Source organism: Molossus molossus, unplaced genomic scaffold (assembly GCF_014108415.1).
Source record: "Molossus molossus isolate mMolMol1 unplaced genomic scaffold, mMolMol1.p scaffold_m16_p_9, whole genome shotgun sequence".
NCBI lineage: Eukaryota > Metazoa > Chordata > Mammalia > Chiroptera > Molossidae > Molossus > Molossus molossus.
In genome coordinates, this window is record NW_023425403.1 from 3220003 (window position 1) to 3224594 (window position 4592).

Here is a 4592-nt window from a genome sequence, read left to right on the forward strand (position 1 = left end):
CCACCCTGTCATTCGGGCGAGTGTCCGCAGCCAGAACGGCTTTCGTCTGTTATTTCTCTGCAGAGAGTAAAAACGAACAGGCACAGATGACTTACTGTGGACTTTGCTACATCCTTTCTTTAGATCAAACGATTTTATTAATAACCCTGAATATATGGAAGATGTTATAGAACTGCACGTGTGAGACCTATATAATTTTATTACCCTGTCACCCGAATAAATGTAATATAGCATTTTTTTTTAATCCTGACTAGAAATGCAACGACAAGAAACAAAACCAGAGCGTATCGGTGCAAAGGCCGAGCTGCTCTGAAAACACTGACTTCACTGACTTTGCTCTTAGTGAGGAGCCTGTGGTCCTCAGCTTGGATGATAGGCTGGAGTCTCCTGATTTGAAGAGGTAGTGAAGCAAATGAGAAATGGTCATGAGCCTATATTTAAATGTACCCATTCACGTAACTCGAAAGTGCTCCGGAAATATCTACAGAAGGTCTGGAGAATGAAAAATCCGAGCAAATGGGAGCTGACGGCAAGAGGCCTGAGTTCTAGGACTGATTCTGAGTAAGTGACTCTGGGGTTTTGAGCTGAAACCTATTTCTCTAATCTCTGAATATGTTGGATTGGGTGGCCCAGCCAGTGTGGCTCAGTGGCTGCCGTTGACCCTGCACCAAGCGGTCACTGGTTTGATTCCCGGTCAAGGCACATGCCCAGGTAGTGGGCCTGATCCCCAGTCGGGGGCCAGTTGGTGTTCTCTCTCATTGATGTTTCTCTCTCTCTCCCTCTCCCTTCCTCTCTCTCTAAACAATAAAGAAAAAATTTTCTTTAATATGTTGGATTGGATGGTAACATCATTTAAATTTAGTCTTTTTGACACACACACACACATCTCTCCCTCTCTCTCTCACCTATTTCTCTACCCCTCCCTGCCTCCCCCTGCCTCCCCCTGCCTCCCCCTCTCCCTCCCCCTCTCCCTCCTCCTCCCTCCCTCTCCCCACCCCTTGAAGATGCAGAGAGAGCACCTATCTACAAAAACATAAAAAATAAAAAAACAAAAAAATAAATAAAATAAATAAAAATAAAAAAATTTAGTCTTTTTTTTTGTGTCAGGGATGGGTCTTTCTAAATATGCTGTAGCTTGGTTAAACCTTTTCTTTCTTTTTAAAATTTTACTTTTTTTTTTCTTTAATAGGCTTTCCATAACAGTGTGAAACTGTTCTTAAAACAGCACTAAAACAAAGCACCTTCACGCTGGAGATTATTCTGGGCGGAGTAAACATCTTTCCAGTTTAAACATGCAATATGGTTCTTTTTAGTATAGTATTTAATGCAAGTGTTTTTCAAGACATCAGAAGTCTGTACCAAAACCATCCCATCCTTCACAGAAATGACTGTAAATCATATATACAGTGATTCTCAACCTTTCTCATCACTTGGCACACAAACTAATTACTAAAATTCTGCAGCACACCAAAATATATATTTTATTTTATCCTCACCCAAGGACATTTTTGCATGTATTTTCAGATAGAGTGGGAGGGAGAAAAGGAGGAAGAGAGAGAGAAACATCTATGTGAGGGACACATCAAGTGGTTGCCACTCACACGACCCCAACCAGGGCCGGGGACAAACTGCAACTGAGGTACGTGCCCTTAGTAGGAACCAAACCTGGGTCTCTCTGGACCATGGGCTGGTGCTCTAACCACTGAGCCAAACTGGCCAGGGCCAAAAAATATATATTTTTTGCCAATCTGACAAAAATAAAAAATCGGTGTAATTTTGATCCATTCACACTGGACAGCAATTGCTGTGTGGGTTGTTGTCCCTTTTTAATTCGACAATTTAAAGGAAAAGAGGTTTGTGCCCCTGACGGAATAGTCAGGTATTGCATGCTTGAAGAAGTCTTGTGGCGCACGATTGACAATCTTGGCAGGGAGGAGATAAGTGATTACAGGGGCTTCTTGCCGCTTAGCCCCAAACCCCTCACTTGCTCTCACCGAGCGCACAACCAGAACAGCTCCCTGTGGGAGTCCTTCAGGCAGCGACCAGCCCCAGGTTTATCTTCTGCTGAGACATTCGGGCCATCAGAGCTAATCACCGGCCAGCCGGCTATTTTCCGGCCATAATTCTTTTCACCTTTTCATTTTGAAAGAATTTCAGACTTATAGAAAAAGTACAAAAGTAGTACAAAGAATTTCCACAAGCCATTCACTCAGGGTCCCCAAATGTGAGCATTTTATCACATCTATTTTATCATCCTCTTTCTACATGTCTTAATGAGTGTGTATGTGTGTGTGTCCCTGAAATATTTGAGAGGAAGTTGCAGACATAATATTCCTTTAACCCTCAAACACTTCAGTGTGCATTTTTTTAGAATAAGGCATTTTCTTAAATAACCCCAGTACAGTGATCAAAAGCAGGGAATTAACATTCATACTATTGTTTAATCGAAGGGCTTTTCAATTCTCATTAATTGTCTCCATATTCTTCACAGAAAAACATTTAACAAAAATTCTGTTTCTGGTCCATAATTCAATCCATCATCACACATTGGCCTAGTTACCAAATGTCTCTAGTTTCCATTAGACTGACACAGTGACACACATTCCTTTGTTTTTCATGACCCTAACATTTTGGAAGCATCCGGGCCAATTATTTTGTAGAGAGCTGTCAGTGTAGATTTGTCTGATGTTTGCTCAGAATTAGATTCGAATTCTGCATTAGGAGTAGGAACCCCCGGGAATGATATCATGCCCTTCTCAGGGTGTCATATCACCGGGCACAGGATTCCGTCTGTCCCCCTCCTGGTGACATTTGCTCCCTCTTCACAGGTGGCATCCACTGTGTATCTTCATGTACACTTACTATTTCTCCCTTTGTGATTCCTCGGTCGGTCCTGTGCGGAGACACGAGGAGAGTATGAAAAACCGTTTGTCGACGTACTTGCACTAACTAGTTCTCACGTCAGTTGACGATCATTGTCTGAAACAGTTATTATGGCTTCTGACTGATGTTACTCCTCTCGTTCTTCCCAGCTTACTTGTTGCAATATCTTCATTCATTCCCGTGCTCATATCAACAGGCTCACAGCTCCTGTTTCACTGAATGGGTTAGAGTCTGTTACTCACTTTGACCCTAAAATTGTCCCATACTTGGCGGTGGGAGCCCTTCCAAGGCTCCTGTCTCTGTGATGTGTCCCCATTATTCTTTGAGCACATTCTTTCTTGCACATTTTTGTTCCAGATTCATGTTGTGATGTCCCTGTGTCGGCCATAGAATTAGCTATTTCTTTTCTTTGTTGATTTTAGAGAAAGGAAGAGATAGCAACATCGATGAGAGAGAACATTGATTGGCCGCCTCCTGCATGCCCCCCACTGGGGATTGTGCCCTGACTGGGAATCAAACTGGCAACCTCTTGGTGCATGGGTTGACACTCAAACAGTGAGCCACAAAGGTCGGGCGGAATTAGCCATTTCTTCAAAGAACCTTTGTTGTTTTAGTGGAAAATGGTACTTAGAAGCCAAGATCTGGGCCCTTGGTGCTATTTGTTATGGGGACATCATAGACACCCTCAGAGGACAGAGCTGGACACTCAGTGAAACTCAGCCCACAGGTAGGTATCTGTACTGATTCTAGAGCATCAATTTCTGTTTCTCTGCCTGTCTGTGTGTCTGTTTAAAACCAGAAACCAATCCCAATGCAACACTGCCGGTTTATTCTAGCCTCCCCTTTGTCCATAACTGTGACCCCCTCCCTCACACTGGGAGCCCCCTTCTCATTATCCACAGTACACTGACTTCTTTGCACAGCCCTACAGTATACATAAGACATTGTCAAAACTGAACTTTACTCATGTGAAAGCAAACATAATTAACTGGAGCTCAGTATTTATTTAGAGGTCCTATTATTTTTACTACTGTGCCTAAAGTGACCTAAATTATTGTTTTCTCCACGTCAGTGTGGTGATGTTACTTATTTGCAATAGTTGGGCATTTTGAGATTTTCACCCCATGCTTTATTTATTTATGCTTTGAGTATATGGTACATTAACACGTTCTATCAAGTAGAACTAAAGAAGTGTCCCCGCCCCGTTCCCATGGCCCCTGTAACAAATCAGACTTTCGGTTTTATCCTTCCTGCCTTGTTATTGTCTGCACGTGTGTAGGTGTCATTTCCTTTTGCCCCTTTGTTTCTTACCCAGAGGTACGCGTTTCCCAGGGCTGCTGTAACAAAGTATCACACTGAGGGTTTGAACAGCAGAAATGCATGGTCTCCCAGCCTTTGAGAAGAGGGCTGTTGGCAGGGTCAGGCTCCACTTGAAGTCACCAGGGATGAAGTCACCAGGGATGAAGCGGATTTGCGGCAGCATGACTCCAGCCTGCACATGATGTTCTCCCGTGTGCAAGTCTGTTCGAACTTCCCCTTTGTGTTCCAGGCCCAGCCGACACCGTCAGGTACTAGCTGTGTTAGCGAGGACTAGTCAGGTAACCTCCCTTGAACCTGATTACTCCTGCATATTGTTACGTCCACGAAAGAAATTTCAAACCTAAAGAAAGGCTGAAAAACTTTATTTGAGCCAAGGTTCAGGGGCCGGT

General features: G+C 43.4%; 1 long non-coding RNA gene across 1 annotated transcript; it reads left to right on the forward strand.

The window, feature by feature from the left end:
- Positions 1 to 282: 282 nt before the first annotated feature.
- Positions 283 to 4320, forward strand: LOC118623044. The gene is made up of 3 exons (XR_004958174.1): positions 283 to 561; positions 3498 to 3610; positions 4199 to 4320. It is a non-coding gene; the product is annotated as an uncharacterized LOC118623044 (long non-coding RNA).
- Positions 4321 to 4592: the final 272 nt, after the last annotated feature.